The 16,823-nt window shown below is 38.8% G+C and overlaps 1 protein-coding gene and 1 non-coding gene across 3 annotated transcripts in view; one reads left to right on the top strand and one right to left on the bottom strand.

Annotated features, from left to right (window-relative positions):
* LOC118006400 (WD repeat-containing protein 70) overlaps positions 1–16,823 on the bottom strand; it is a 296,166-nt gene that overhangs the window by 245,009 nt on the left and 34,334 nt on the right. The window lies entirely within an intron of this gene.
* LOC118006451 lies at positions 15,836–15,977 on the top strand. Its single transcript, XR_004678078.1, has one exon. It is a non-coding gene; the product is annotated as a small nucleolar RNA SNORA67 (small nucleolar RNA).

Here is a 16,823-nt window from a genome sequence, read left to right as displayed (position 1 = left end):
CATTAAGCGTCTGCCTTCAGCTCAGGTCATGATCCCAGGGTCCTGGGATCGAGCCCCGCATCAGGCTCCCTACTCAGCGGGAAGCCTGCTTCTCCCTCTCCCAACTCCCCCTGCTTGTGTACCTTCTCTCACTGTATCTCTGTCAAATAAATAAATAAAATCTTAAAAAAAAAATTAGATGAGGTAATTCATGACATTCTATGATGACATGGTTTACCTTAAACTTACTCACATCTGAAACTATGAACACTCCCCCTATCTCACTGAAAAGTCCTCCTCTGACTGCTATCTTCTTCACTTCTCTCTGCACTGCTCACTACCATGATGTTACCCTTCTTAGGTTGTTTTTCTTTGAAAACTTTCAATGGTTCTCCATTGCTTTTAGTAACAATAACTTTTCACAGCATTCACACATTTTTGTTTTAGAAATTTTCTGCAACATTTGACTACTGTCCCAAGTTAAGTTTAGAAAATTAATGTTTTGAAGAAGTTTCTGGTCAAAGGGTACAAACTTCCAGTTACAAGTAGGTTCTGGGGATCTAATGTACAGCATGATGACTTGAAATTTCCTAAGAGAGTAGATCTTAAGTGTTCTTACCACACACACACAAAAAGAATTGTAGCTGTATGAGGCGATGGATGTGTTAATTAACCTGACTGTAGTAATCATTTCACAATTTATACATATATCAAACCACCACATTATACCCTTTAAATATATATAATTTTTGTCAATTACACCTCAATAAAGTTGAAAAATAAATAGAATATTACTAAAAAATAAACAAACTAAAAAAGGACTGGGGTGCCTGGCTGGCTCAGTCAGTAGAGCATGTGACTCTTGATCTAGAGGTCCTGAGTTCCAGCCTCACATTGAGTAAAGAGATTACTTTAAAAAAAAACTTCCTATATAATTATGGGGTGCCTGAGTGGCTCAGGTGTTAAGCGTCTGCCTTCGGCTCAGGTCATGATCCCAGGGTCCTGGGATTGAGCCCCATATCGGGCTACCTGATGGGCGGGAAGCCTGCTTCTCCCTCTCCCACTCGCCCTGCTTGTGTTCCCTCTTTCTCTGTGTATCTCTCTGTCAAATAAATAAATAAAATCTTAAAAAAAAAAAAAAAACTTCCTATATAATTAAAAAGCAGTTTCTTATAAGATACTAATATCTAGGGGCGCCTGGGTGGCTCAGTCGTTAAGCACCTGCCTTTGGCTCCGGTCATGATCCCGGGGTCCTGGGATCGAGCCCTGCATCGGGATCCCTGCTTGGCAGGAAGCCTGCCTCTCTCTCCCACTCCCTCTGCTTGTGTTCCCTCTCTCGCTGTGTCTCTCTCTGTCAAATAAATAAAATTCTTTAAAAAAAAAAAAAGATACTAATACCTAAAGAGCCTAACAGTAGTCTTATTATTTACAATGGTACTTTTCTATATATTACTTATTAATATATATATAGTAAGAGCCCACCCTTACCCACAACATTAACTACTCCAGGCAGGAACGGAATAAAAAAGGAGTTGGGCTTGCCAGTTGGGCGGTGGTTTGTGGGAGAGTGTTATAACAGAAATAAGAAGGAGCAACCTGGCTTTCTAGAACCCCTACAATGAAACTCCTCCCTCCCACTCCTTCACTCCCACCCTAAAAAGCCTTTCTTTGACAACTATAAACAAAGGTCCTGGGTTTTACCATTTGCCCTACTCCTAAAAAAAAGGTCCACCTCCGCCATGTCAGGGCAACAATGTATACATCATTCCCAAATCTTCACAACTTGAATTAATTATCCACTGAAAGCCTCCAGTCCCTAACCTCCTGTCTACAAAGAGTAAGTATTTATTAAAATGATTCATTTGGGAAACAAAGCACAGAGTTGCTGTGATGACCAAATTAGTTAATGTGACAAAGTACTTTATAATTATAACCCATTATGAGTAAGAAATTATTATGAGCCTATGGCTACAAAGGTTTTTTCTGAAAGTACATATTTTAGAAACTGTTGGGAGACCCAGTATAAAATGCCTTGAGATAAAAAGGTTTCACCAAGTTTCAGTATCTCAGATATGCAGTGCAGAATTACTTCGACATAGGTTATGTACTATACTATGTTGAGTTATCTTTAAGAGTTCCTATCTGTTTTTTAAAAAAAATTGAGTTACTGCTTGTGCAATCTGTTTCTATTTAGTTAAAGACTCACGGACTAGGGGCGCCTGGGTGGCTCAGTCGTTAAGCGTCTGCCTTCGGCTCGGGTCATGATCCCAAGGTCCTGGGATCGAGCCCCGCATCAGGCTCCCTGCTCCACGGGAAGCCTGCTTCTCCCTCTCCCACTCCCCCTGCTTGTGTTCCCTCTCTCGCTGTCTCTCTCTCTGTCAAATAAATAAATAAATAAATAAATAAATAAATAAATAAATAAAAAAGATGCATGGACTTTACTAACTTTAATGACAAAAGGTGCCACAGCATGAGTTCAATTAGGTAAAGGATTAATTTATTTGGGAAAACAAAAGAAGCCTGAGCCATAATAAATTTTTATTAAATTTACCCTGACACTGAGGTATCTTTATCCTTTACCTAACAACACTGCAGAATGGATACGATATCTGATTTAATATAACTTTCCATACATGCAAAAGCATGTATATGCTTCACAATTGTCAAAGGGACAGTGAAAATTAGAAACATCTTAAAAACCAATCTATACAGGTTCTCTTGGACAATTCTACAATTCCAGCTCTAGCAATTATACATCCTACTCATCCCACCAAATATGGAACAAACACAGTATTAACGCTTCATACTTACCATAATGTCTAAAGCCACCACCACTATAACCAAGTATTTTAAATCGCTCTTGAGCATTTCTTGCTAAAGAACAAACACAGATTGTGGAGAGGATGTGGAGAAAGGGGAGCCCTCGTGCACTGTTGGTAGAAATGAGAACTGGTACAGACACTCTGGGAAATAGTATGGAGGTTCCCCCAAAAAAGTTAAAAATAGAACTACCCTATGATCCAGCAATTGCACTACTAGGTATTTACCCAAAGGATACAAAAATACAAATTCAAAGGGACATATGCACCCCGATGTTTATAGCAGCTTTATGAACAATAGCCAAACTATGGAAAGAGCCTAAATGTCCATCAGCTGATGAACGGATAAAGAAGATGTGGTGTACACATACAATGGAATATGACTCAGCCATCAAAAAGAATGAAATCTTGCATTTGCAACAACATGGAGAGAGCTAGAGTATATTATGCTAAGTGAAATAAGTCAGTCAGAGAAAGAAAGACAAATACCATACGATTTCACTCATGTGGAATTTAAGAAACAAAACAGATGAACCTATGGGAAGGGGGGTAAAAAAGAGAGAGAAAGAGGGAAACAAACCATAAGAGACTCTTAATGAAAGAGAACAAACTGAGGGTTGATAGAGGGAGGTGGGTAGGGAAGACTAAATGGGTGATGGGTATTAAGGAGGGCACTTGTTACGACAAGCACTGAGTGTTGTATGTAAATGACAAATCACTAAATCTTATTCCTGAAACCAATACTGCATTGTATGTTAACTAACTAGAATTTAAATAAAAATTTGAAAATAAAAAAAATAAAAAGAAACAACTTAAAAGCAGGAGAGAGAGGAGAAGCAAGTTTAGAAAGAAGTGATATTTGGGGCATGTGGCTGGCTCAGGTGGTAGAGCACGCAACTCTTGATCTTGGGGTTGTGAGTTCAAGTCCCACGTGGTACAGAGAGTACTTAAAAATACAATCTTAAAAAAAAAAAAAAGGACAAAAGTAGATTGTTCACTTGCCATGTCCCCATTAGTCTGTAAGATCCTTGAGGACAAGTACAATGTCTTAGTTGATTTGTATCTGTAATACCTAATAGTATACTGTAGGTGCTCAAAATATATCTTCTTAACTGAAGATAATAAAGATTACCTACTAATGAAAGCTTGTTTTTAAAAGAAAATAAGTGAAATCTGTGAGGAAAAAATAATAGACAATCGTATTTGTACTTACCATAATGTGTTTACATATCCCTCTAAAACATGGGGACATATCTACCAACTATTTATTTTCATATCTACTCTTCAAATTCTTCTGTGTACTTTCGAGATAAAACATTTGAAGCCACAGGCAGATTTAATAAAAGCTGTACCTAATAAACACTAAGAACCCCAAAATAAGGAAGGCACAGGTATTGTCTTCATGAGCTCAGAAGCTATGAAAGGTACACACTTGTAAACAAATGATTGTATCACAATTATGATCATTTTATCGTGGTTGTGAATGCCCTATGTAAATCGTATGCAAAAATGATCTCAATATGTATCAAAGACCTAAATGTAAGAACGAAAGCTGTAAAACTCTTAGAAAAAAACAGGAGTAAATCTTCATGACCTTGAGTTAGGCTTCTTAGCTGTGACACCAAAAGCACAAACAACAACAGAAAAAATTAATTGGATTTCACCAAAATTTAAAGTTATTGTACCTCAAAGTACACCATCAAGAAGGTGACGGACAACTCAAAGAATGAGGGAAAATATTTGGAAATCATATGTCTGATAAGGGACTTATGTCCATAATATATAAAGAACCCTGATAACTCAACGATAGACAAGTAAGTCAATTGAAACAGGAAAAAGATCTAAAGAGACATCCCTCCAAAGAAGATATACAAATGGCCAATAAGTACATGAAACAATGCTCAAAGTCATCTCATTCTTTAGAGAAATGCAAATCAAAACTACAAGATATTACTTCACACTCACTAGGACAGCTGTAATCATAAAGACGAACAATAACACATGTTGGTGAGGATGTGAAAGACTGAATCCTCATAGACTACTGGTGGGATTTTAAATGGTGTAGCCAGTTTGAAAAACAGTTCCTCAAAATATTGAACACAGTTATCATATAACCTAGTAATTCCACTCCTAGATATAAACCCCCCAAACCAAAAAAATACATCCATACAAAAACTTCTACACAAATGTTCATAGCAGACATCCATCAACTAATGAATGCATTTAAAAAAAAATGTGGCAATACTGGCAATAAAAAGGAATGAGGCACTCATACATGCTACAACATGGATGAACCTTGAAAACATTACACTGTGTGAAAGAAATCAATGAAAAGAACACTTACTGTATTAGTCCAGTGATGAAATCTCCAGAACAAACAAATCCATAGAGACAGAAAGTAGATTAGTGATTGCCAGGAATTAGGGATAGGGTAGTGAGGAGAGAATAGGAAGTGAAAGTTAAAGAGTGCAAGGTTTCTTTGGGGGAGGAGGAAAATGTCATAAAATTAGGTGGTAGTGATAGTTGCACAACTCCATGACTATACTAACACTCACTGAATTGTATACCTGAAAATTGTGAAATTAGTACATATGAATATCTCAATAAAGCTGTTATAAAATAAAATAATAGAGGAATATAACTAACACAGAAGTAGCATAAAGAAGGAGGTATTCAATTCTATTTTTGTGGCTCACTGAGGGTTTTACAAAAAGAAAATGTTCTCCTTTCACAAGGAGAAAAGCTAGATCCTTAAAACTGAAAAGGTTCTTCCCTGATGAAGGAGACAGGTCTGTCTCAATGTACCCCACAAGGGTCAATGCTTACATAGCCTGCCAAGTGAACGGAGTTGTACTAAGTGTTGGCCACCATCCAGAGACAAGGAAGAGCATACTGGAATGCACAAGAGTCAGGCATATTCCAAGACTGTTCATAGTTTATATGGATGGGGCATGAGGTAAGTGCAGGAGAGAGGCAGGGTGGGTTACAACCAGAGGTAAAGGAGAGCGTAAAGTTAAGCACACAGATTCTGGAGCAGATTCGCTAGATTCAAAAGCTGGCTCCAACGTTTACTACTGGGTGGCCCTGGGAAAGTTACTTAGCATCTCTGAGTATCAGTTTCCTTATCTGTCAACAGAGGATAATAGTACCAGGAGTATTAAAGGAGTTATTTCACCTTCAGTGCTTAGGACATTACTGCACAAAGTATCCACTGTCAGTAAAATTATTTGGTTCTAGATTTGAGCATCTGCTTATTTCTTTATCATAAATCAAAAGGAGACTGCAGAGACAGAAAACTGTGGCTTAACAGTGAATTCCCGGTTTGTTGGAGAATCCCTTCTTACGACAGTAAAAAAATCACGGCTGTGCCACTAACTTCCTCATTTATTCAAAAAAGCATTTAATTCCCATTTATACTCTGCAAGGCTCTTGGGATGCAAAAGTGAATAAAGACTCCCTGAATCCGATCCAGATCAGTAGTGAAATGGCAACATTACCAACCAACAGCTGCCTGGTAGACTATGTGAATCAACTTGGTGGTCTTGGTCTTATTTCAAATTCACAATTAGCTGCACTTCTAGCACTGAGCACAAATAGTATGAACAAAATGTCTTTCCAAATAAGGATCAAGGTTTATAGAAGAATAAAAGTAAGCTCTGTTGGAGCTGCTTCAATAGGTACTTATATGCCATTCTATCAATTTGGTACTTAAAAATAAAAATTTATTCCAATGCAAACTTTACAATCATGGAAACAAGAAAGTACCTAATTCCACGAAAAGACAAATTATATCAATTTTGGTAAATATTCCTGATTTTCTAGAAATTCTTTATAATGGCACTTTTTAAATTGTAAGATTAAAGCACTGAGAAATCTCAAAACTGACACAATTTTACTCATGTAAATAGAAAGAGTGAAAGATCAAGGGACCTGTTTTATTTTCAAATCCTGTGTTTATACCTACTAAACTGACAAACTGATGTGCATTTTTTTTTAACGATTTTATTTATTTATTTGAAAGAGAGAGAATGAGAGAGAGCACATGAGAGTGGGGAGGGTCAGAGGGAGAAGCAGACTCCCTGCCGAGCAGGGAGCCCGATGCGGGACTCGATCCAGGGACTCCAGGATCATGACCTGAGCTGAAGGCAGTCGCTTAACCAACTGAGCCACCCAGGGGCCCCTGATGTGCATTTTCTATAATTATCTTCTTTAACATTTAGAGGAGTGCAAAAACTAGTTACATAACCCTCATTCTTAAGACTACTTATCGTTGCGAAGGCAGAAGAAAAAATAAAATCTATAAATAAAGCAACTAAAAGAAAAATTTTTAAATAATAAACTGAGTGGGATGCCTGGCTGGTTCAGTGGACAGTGTGTGACTCGATCTCGGGGTTGTAAGTTTGAGCCTCATGTTGGGTATAGAGATTACTCAAAAACAATATTGTTAAAAAATAAAATAATAACAAACTGAAATAAGAAATGGGGGGGAAATTACACTGAATTAAGTTTAAAAAAAAAAAAGGTTTAAGGTGAAAGGAAACATGAGTGAAACAGAGCCAAGAGGTGAGGCATATGTAGGAAGATGTTAGGATCTAGAAAGAAAAACGAAATGAAAACGAAAGATAAAAAAGATTAAAAATTCCACATAGATAAATAACAAGCGAAGGGCTTTGGAAGGCCCAATTACAACAGTATTTTTTTTTTTTACAGCCAATTATAACAGTATTAATAGGAATATGATGTGTGAATAATTTAACCCTCTGAACCTAGGATCAAAAATATAAAGTGTGAAAAAAAAAAAAAAAAAAAAAACCAGCAGTGTTATGAGCAGAGAGAGAATGGGGTGGGAGTGGGAGGGGTCATTTTTCCAACTAAAATTTTTGACATAACATGGCATAAAGACTCTATAGGACTGACTTGGGCAAGGATTATTAAGAGGACTGTTTTTGCAAAAAATATTCAAGTTTTCTCAAAGGCTCTTAATCCTATGATAGTCAAATCATTTACCACCCTTGTCAATATTCCTTTTTTTACTTAAGAACTGGTGTAACTCAACTAAATCCTCATTTGACAATGGCTTTGGTAGAGCAAAGGACATCCTTAACATCACTTCCATAGACTTAATGACAATTTACATCTGCAAGATTTGCAACTTAATGTACAGTATATACATCATAATGACAGAAATTTACCAGAGTAAATAAACTTACATGTTAAAACAACTTGTAATTAAGGAGACTACAATCGGTCAGATAAAAAGTACCCTCCTGCCTTCCTCATTGCACTTAAATTATGCTTTGTATTATTTGCATAAACTAGTCCATCTTTGGGGGTACCTGGGTGGCTCAGTCGGCTACACGTCCAACTCTTGATTTTGGCTTGCATCATGAGCTCAGGGTGGTGAGATCAAGCCCCGAATCGGGCTATGAGGGGAGTCTGCTTGAGATTCTCTCTCCCTCTCCCTCTCCCCTACCCCAACCCTGTGCATGCACACGTGCACTCACTCTCTCTCTAATAAATCTTAAAAAAAAAATAGTCCATCTTCATCACTACACACTAACTATTGCAAAGAAAGAAAGAAAGAAAGAAAGAAAGAAAGAAAGAAAGAAAGAAAATGGTTCATGCTAGCAGTGTCATTCACATTACAATTACATAAAATATTTGTTGGGGGAAAAAAAAAGCCATTGCTCAAAGGCAGAAAGGACACACACTAGTGATTGCTCCTGGCAGCCACCTGAGAAGATACAAAAGCCTACTTGGCAATGGGAGCTTAAAAAGGACCGCAGCCGGGGCACGTGGGTGACTCAGTCGTTAAGTGTCTGCCTTTGGCTCAGGTCATGATCCCAGGGTCCTGGGATCGAGCCCCGCATCGGGCTCCTTGCTCAGAGGAAAGCCTGCTTTTCCCTCTCCCACTCCCCCTGCTTGTGTTCCCTCTCTCGCTGTCTCTCTCTGTCAAAAAAATAAATAAAATCTTTAAAAAAAAAAGAAAAAGGACTGCAGCCTTTTAACAAAGGAATTGTGGCAGGACTAGCCTACGAATGTGAGGGTGAGTACTGACTCCTGAGCTTCTAAAGGATAATTGTGACTATATCAGAAGCTAGCTTTGATTCAGTGAAATGTTTAGGGTCAAGAGAGTAACTCTGACCACAGCCAAGGACGGCCATTCATTGAACAAATATTCCTTGAGCATCTACTATGTGCCAGGTACCAGTCAAGCCACTGGGGATACAACAATAAAAGAGACAATATAACTGCCCTCACAGAACTTGTATTACTATGAGGAGAAAGACAACAAGCCAATAAACAAAAAATGTCAAACAATGATAACTATCATAAAGCAATGTCAGAAAAAGCAGTGCAGTAGAGAGAGTGGAAGTACTTATATAAAGTGGTCAAAGAGATAACACTTCCACAAAGATCCAAATAAAAGAGGGAGTCATGTCTGAGAGCTATTTCGTGTAGAGGAAAGAGTAAATAGAGAAGCTCTTTGAGGGAAGAAACATAGTTGCTAAGAGAAAAGCAGAAAGGTCTCTGTGGGTAGAGAAGAGTGAGCAAGACAGGGAGTGGAAGGGGACAAAGTCAGAAAGATGTGAAGAGGCCAAGTCACGCAGGCCTTAGAGGTCAAGGCTGGGAACTTGGATTTCTTAACATTGTGACAGGAAGAAATTGGAGGGTTTACTGACAGGAAAGTGACAAGGGAAGCAGGGAAGTGTTAAGATTTGACATCTGTTTTTAAAAGTTTGGATTATTCTGGTGATTAGAGAAATATAAACTTTCTTATTTGACCTTATAAACTTAAATCTTAAATTATAAAGAGGCTATCCTTAACCTTCCTGCCATTGAGCCTTATCGTATACTTACTGACTTAAAAAGCTTAAAGATACAAAAAAAACCCACAACCCTGTAAATATGTTAAAATACGGGGCGCCTGGGTGGCTCAGTTGTTCGAGCGACTGCCTTCGGCTCAGGTCATGATCCTGGAGTCCCTGGATCGAGTCCCGCATCGGGCTCCCTGCTCCGCGGGGAACCTGCTTCTCCCTCTGCCTCTGTCTGTCTCTCTCTGTCTCTCATGAATAAATAAATAAAATCTTAAAAAAAAAAAAATGTTAAAATACTGTCAAATCACAAAAGAATATTTATAATTTTTCTGCATTATTCTTTTTTAAAAAATGATTATTCCAGCATTAATCTCAACCTTCACCTCACTTGTTCCAATTTATAGAAGACATTGTTTATAAGATTCTTTTTTTTTTCCTTCCACTGTAGACAGGAGACAGTTCGAGTAAAATGGATTTTTGCCAAAAGCCAAAATGTCTCTATTGCCCCCTAGTGTCCATCTAAAGAATGAAAGCCTTCACACATTTGCAGCTTGGAAATGGTAAGGAGCACATTCACTGGATTTTGGAATAGAGCTTCTAGCATCCTCTGCTGACAGAATCTTGCAGGTGTAATTAAATTGTTGTTTTAAGGAACATTAATTTCCTCTGAAGTTAAGATCATTAAGCTTCCTTACATTTTTTTTTTTAAGACTTTTCTTCCCACTCATCTGCAATTAAATTAAAATTGGTCATTAATCAAATATGGTAATGATAAAGCCCTGCAATTCTGAGTGCTTAGTATGTGTCAATCTCTATCTTAAGTGTTTACTTAACTCTTTCATTCTCATATCAACTTCTGAGAACTAAAAGAGAACTCTGACCCACTGTTAATTCTTCAACCTTTCCCTATGCATGAAGGAAAGAGACGGACTGATACAGGTGGTTGGCAATGACCAAGGCCAAGGGGATGAGAAGCCTCAGACCAAAAGTCAGAGAAGCACAGTGGTGGCCCAAACTTGGACTCTTCACCACAGAACGTGCCAACCAGAGAGTCAGAGAAAGTTCATGGAAAACAGGTGCTCACATCTAGCCTTTAGCTACAGTCATAAAAATTCAACTTTCAGTTTTCTGCAGTAACAGGAAAGAGGACAGCAAGGCTAATGAAAATCCTCAATAATCCCAAAGTCTCAAGAAAAAAAATGAAATCTTGCCATTTGCAATGACGCGGATGGAACTAGAGGGTATTATGCTAAGCGAAATAAGTCAATCAGAGAAAGACATGTATCATATGATCTCATTGATATGAGGAATTTTTAATCTCAGGAAACTGAGGGTTGGAGTGGTGGGGGGTGGGAGGGATGGGGTGGCTGGGTGATAGACATTGGGGAGGGTATGTGCTATGGTGAGCGCTGTGAATTGTGTAAGACTGTTGAATCACAGACCTGTACCTCTGAAACAAATAATACATTATATATTTAAAAAAAAAGAAAAGAAGAAGATAGCAGGAAGGGAAAAATGAAGGGGGAAAAATTGGAGGGGGGAGATGAACCATGAGAGACTATGGACTCTGAGAAACAAACTGAGGGTTCTAGAGGGGAGGGGGGTGGGGGGCTGGGTTAGCCTGGTGATGGGTATTAAGGAGGGCACGTACTGAATGGAGCACTGGGTGTTATATGCAAACAATGAATCATGGAACACTACATCAAAAACTAATGATGTAATGTATGGTGATTAACATAATAAAATTAAATTAAAAAAAAATAATCCCAAAGTCTCCATTTAACTATTAGTTAAAACCTTTTTTACTTTTAAAAAAATCAGAATCAGGCACAATAGATACAATTTAAAAATTAATTTTTACCTCTTTTCTCTGACCCTACCAATTCGAATTTTTGTTCATTAAACTCAAAAATAATAATAAATCTTCAAACACTAAATACTTCTAATTAGTTAACAGTTGGTGTAGTTTGTCAAAGTTGAGTAATGGTTTGCATACTGTTTTCATTTGCATTCTATTTGAAAGAACAATTCCACTACCACTGTAGTAAGTAAAATGGAATAAAGGAAGAATAAAAAAGTGAGCTTGTCATCAAAAGAATTATGATATACAACATTAACATTTCCATTCCAGTGACCTCAACAGTAGTAACACTAGACCAACTGCTAACCAGCAACTGAAGTAAACTGAATATAAAAAACAACAAAAATTAATAACCAGGTGGTATAGTTTTTACTGTACCTCCAATTATGTTCTCTCATAATTTTCCTTCCAATTATACAGCTACCAAAATCTCATTCTTTAAAAGTTTTGTGACTAGAAGGGGGCACAAAGAACTATTTGGGTGATGGAAATGTCCTACATGTTGTTTTGGATGGTGCCTAAACACAAAATATACAATCATTAACACTCACCAAATGAACCCTTAAGATCTGTGAACATTATATATAAATTATATCTCAATAAAAACAATCACAATTCCTTTTTGTCAGACTGTTTTTTGGGGTTTTTTTTTAAAGATTTTATTTATTTATTTGACAGAGAAAGACACAGCGAGAGAGGGAACACAAACGGGGAGTGGGAGAGGGAGAAGCAGACTCCCTGCTGAGCAGGGAGCCCGATGCAGGACTCGATCCAGGGACTCCAGGATCATGATCTGAGCCGAAGGCAGTCGCTTAACCAACTGAGCCACCCAGGCGCCCCCAGACTGTTTTAAGAAGAGAAAACTGTAACTTTTTTTGCCTCTCTTGACAGGTAGGTTCATAAGTAGTTACAGTCTATATAATTAAATTACCTAATTAATATCATTTGACTCACAGAGCACCTCCTATAGTTATTAAACTATTATATAACTAAATTATATATTCAGATAAAAAATAATAAAAAATAAATTGTAAACTTAGGAGAAGGCAAACATAATGGTTCTTCCAGAAATAGGTATCTTTATACATTTCTATATTCGTTATTTCCTCTGTTCATTCCTCGATCCCTACTTCCATTTTCCATGTAAAAACTAAGGATTGCTAAGTCACAAAGAGAGAACACTCTCAAATGTCATAAAATGAACTGTTCAATTATTAAAGCTAAATACACTCAATCCACTTGACAAATATTTACTCTGTATGTACTGTATAAAGACACAACACCACAGGTTTTAAGAGTTTTTAAAAATTACTGAACCATTTATATACAAGTCCCTATACTTGAGATCATTACAAATATTGCAAAGTGGAGGCAGAGGAGTTAAGACAAGCACACATATAATGAATTAACAAGGCAAGTAGTTTGTGTTTGCTGTGGAAGGCAGAAACCAAGCCTGGGTAGTAAAAAATGCAGTTGGCATCTGGAGAGGTTGCATGGAAGAAATCACAGTTGAAATGGTCCCTAAAGGCTGGACAGAATTTTAACAAGCAGGAACTAGAGCACTGGGAAGGAAGCATTAAAGTTTTGACCAGTACCAACTCAAAACTCTGTTAGGGAGAATTAATGGGCCAACAGGAACTGCTAGGGTCTGATACATTTAAAAATCAGACCTTCCAGGGGCGCCTGGGTGTCTCGGTTGTTAGCGTCTGCCCTCGGCTCAGGTCATGATCCCAGGGTTCTGGATAGAGCCCCGCATCGGGCTCCCTGCTCAGCAGGGAGCCTGCTTCTCCCTCTCCCGCTCCCCCTGCTTGTGTTCCCTCTCTTGCTGTCTCTGTGTCAAATAAATAAATAAAATCTTCAAAAAAAAAAAAATCAGACCTTCCATATATTAGCCTATATGATGAAAAATTAGATATGTCCTTAAGAAATATATCTTGAATTACTGATACAACCAGTGCTAAATGGGAACTGAATTATATGTCAGTTGTAGAAAATAATAAAAGAGAGCGGGAAGGAGGTAAAACTCCTCTTAAAAAATGATAATCATAAGACAAACCATAAGAGACTCTTAATCTCAGGAAACAAACTGAGGGTTGCTGGAATGGTGGGGGGGTGGGAGGGATGGGGGAGCAGAATGATGGACATAGGGGAGGATATGTGCTATGGTGAGTGCTGTGAATTGTGTAAGACTGATGAATCACAGACCTGTACCTCTGAAACAAAGAATACATTATATGTTAAAAAAAAAAAAAAAAAAAAAGATAGTAGGAAGGGAAAAATGAAGGGGAGGAAATTGGAGGGGGAGACGAACCATGAGAGACTATGGACTCTCAGAAAAAAACTGAGGGTTTTAGAGAGAAGGGGGGTGGGGGGATGGGTTAGCCTGGTGATGGGTATCAAGGAGGGCACGTATTGCATGGAGCACTGGATGTTATACGCAAACAATGAATCATGGAACACTACATCAAAAACTAATGATGTACGCTCGGCATCAGGGAAATCCAAATCAAAACCTCAATGAGATACCACCTCACACCAGTCAGAATGGCTAAAATTAACAAGTCAGGAAACGACAGATGTTGGTGAGGATGCAGAAAAAGGGGAACCCTCCTACACTGTTGGTGGGAATGCAAGCTGGTGCAACCACACTGGAAAACAGTATGCGGTTCCTCAAAAAGTTGAAAATAGAGCTACCCTACAACCCAGCAATTGCACTACTGGGTATTTACCCCAAAGATACAAATGTAGGGATCCAAAGGGGTAGGTGCACCCCGATGTTTATAGCAGCAATGTCCACAATAGCCAAACTGTGGAAAGAGCCAAAATGTCCATCGACAGATGAATGGATAAAGAGATGTGGTATATATATACAATGGAATATTATGCAGTCATCAAAAGGAATGAGATCTTGCCATTTGCAATGACGTGGATAGAACTGGAGGGTGTTATACTGAGCGAAATAAGTCAATCAGAGAAAGACATGTATCATATGACCTCACTGATATGAGGAATTCTTAATCTCAGGAAACAAACTGAGGGTTGCTGGAGTGGGGGGTGGGGTGGGAGGGATGGGGTGACTGGGTGATAGACACTGGGGAGGGTATGTGCTATGGTGAGCGCTGTGAATTGTGCAAGACTGTTGAATCACAGATCTGTACCTCTGAAACTAATAATGCAATATATGTTAAGAAAAAAAAAAGAAGATAGCAGGAGGGGAAGAATGAAGGGGGGGAAATCGGAGGGGGAGACAAACCATGAGAGACGATGGACTCTGAAAAACAAACTGAGGGTTCTAGAGGGGAGGGGGGTGGGAGGATGGGTTAGCCTGGTGATGGGTATTAAAGAGGGCACGTTCTGCATGGAGCACTGGGTGTTATACACAAACAATGAATCATGGAACACTACATCAAAAACTAATGATGTAAATGTATGGTGATTAACATAATAAAAAATTTAAAAAAAAAACTAATGGTGTAATGATGTATGGTGACTAACATAATAATAAAATAAATTTAAAAAACAAAAAACAAAAAACAATGAAAGAAATACCAGGAGGAAAGCAACAGAAGAGGGAAATATATTAAAATATAATCAGAAAAATTTATTTTAAAAAAATGATAATCATAAACACAACTGAGGAGGGGAGCCTGGGTGACTCAGTTGGTTAAGCATCTGCCTTCGACTCAGGTTGTGATGCCACGGTCCTGGGATCGAGTCCCGCATCCAGCTCCCTGCTCAGGAGAGTCGGCTTCTCCCTCTCCCTCTGCCCCTCCCCACTCCTTGTGCTTGTGCTCTCTCTCTCTTATAAATAAAACCTTTAAAAACACACATACACAACTGAGGAAAAATTGCTAATTTTGTTTACAGGTATAACTTGCTTCACTGAAGAAGCATATATCCCTAAATTGAAGCATTTCTTTTTTTTTTTTTTTTAAGATTTTATTTATTTATTTGAGAAAGAGAGTGTGAGGGTCAGAGGGAGAAGCAGACTCCCCACTGAGCAGGGAGCCCACTGCAGGGCTGGATCCCTGGACTCCGGGATCATGACCTGAGCCGAAGGCAGAAGCACAACCAACTTAACCACCCAGGTGCCCTACATTGAAGCATTTAAAATACACTTTCTCGGACGCCTGGGTGGCTCAGTTGTTAAGCATCTGCCTTCGGGTCAGGTCATGATCCCAGCGCCCTGGGATCGAGCCCCGCATAGGGCTTCCTGCTCAGCGGGGAGCCTGCTTCTCCCTCTCTCTCTGCCCACTGCTCCCCCACTTGTGCACTTGCTCTTTCTGTCAAATAAATAAAATCTTTTAAAAAATTAAAAAATAAAATGTACTTTCTCTGTTAAGGAAGCCTTCTATAAAATCCAAGATGATTCCCTCTCCAAAGGGCCTGCTCACGCCCCTCTCCAGGAAGTAGCAACTTGGAATAAAATCTGGCATGCCTTACGTTTTTGGAGAAGAGGGGGTGTTTGCTTTCTTTGTGTTCCTTTGGCTGCCTACACAGATACTTCAAATTCTTTTGGATAGACTGTGTCCTTTTCTCATTCACACACTGAAGTTGTCCTCTCTCTTGACCTAAGCCAGAGCACTGATGTGCAGCAGGTTTCTTTAGTCGTCAACTATGACCTTCCCACCAACAGGGAAAACTATATCCACAGAATCAGTCGTGGTGGCCAATTTGGCTGTAAGCGTGAGGCTATCATGGTGACAGAAGAAGACAAGAAGACTCTTCGAGACATCAAGACCTTCTACAACACCTCCAGTGAGGAGATGCCCCTCAGTGTTGCTGACCTTATCTGAGTGGCTGTCCTCCTACCTAGCCCTACTCAGGGTTTGGGGTGGGTGGGCTAAAGAGGAGCAGGAGGGGAGAGGGAAGGGAGCCAAGGGATGGACAGCTTGTCATTTTTCTTTTCTCCTTTGAATAAATGTCACTTTTTGAGGCAAAAAATAAAAAATAAAAATATATTTTTTAAATTATTTTTAATAATAAAAAAAGGAATCCTGGGGCGCCTGGGTGGCTCAGTTGGTTAAGCGACTGCCTTCGGCTCAGGTCATGATCCTGGAGTCCCGGGATCAAGTCCCACATTGGGCTCCCTGCTCAGCAGGGAGTCTGCTTCTCCCTCTGACCCTCCCCCCTCTCATGCTCTCTGTCTCATTCTCTCTCTCAAAAAAATAAATAAATAAAATCTTTAAAAAAAAAAAAAAAAGGAATCCTGTAAAGTTTTTAAAAGTCCATTTCCTTTTTTTTAAAAGATTTTACTTATTTATTTGACAGAGAGAGACACAGCGAGACAGGGAACACAAACAGGGGGAGTGGGAGAGGAGGGAGAAGCAGGCTTCCTGCTGAGCA

The sequence above is a fragment of the Mirounga leonina genome, unplaced genomic scaffold (assembly GCF_011800145.1).
Source record: "Mirounga leonina isolate KUSES-001 unplaced genomic scaffold, KU_Mleo_1.0 Mir_96, whole genome shotgun sequence".
Taxonomy (NCBI): Eukaryota; Metazoa; Chordata; class Mammalia; order Carnivora; family Phocidae; genus Mirounga; species Mirounga leonina.
The sequence above is the reverse complement of the archived record's forward strand: the minus strand, read 5'-3'. Positions and strand labels throughout refer to the sequence as shown.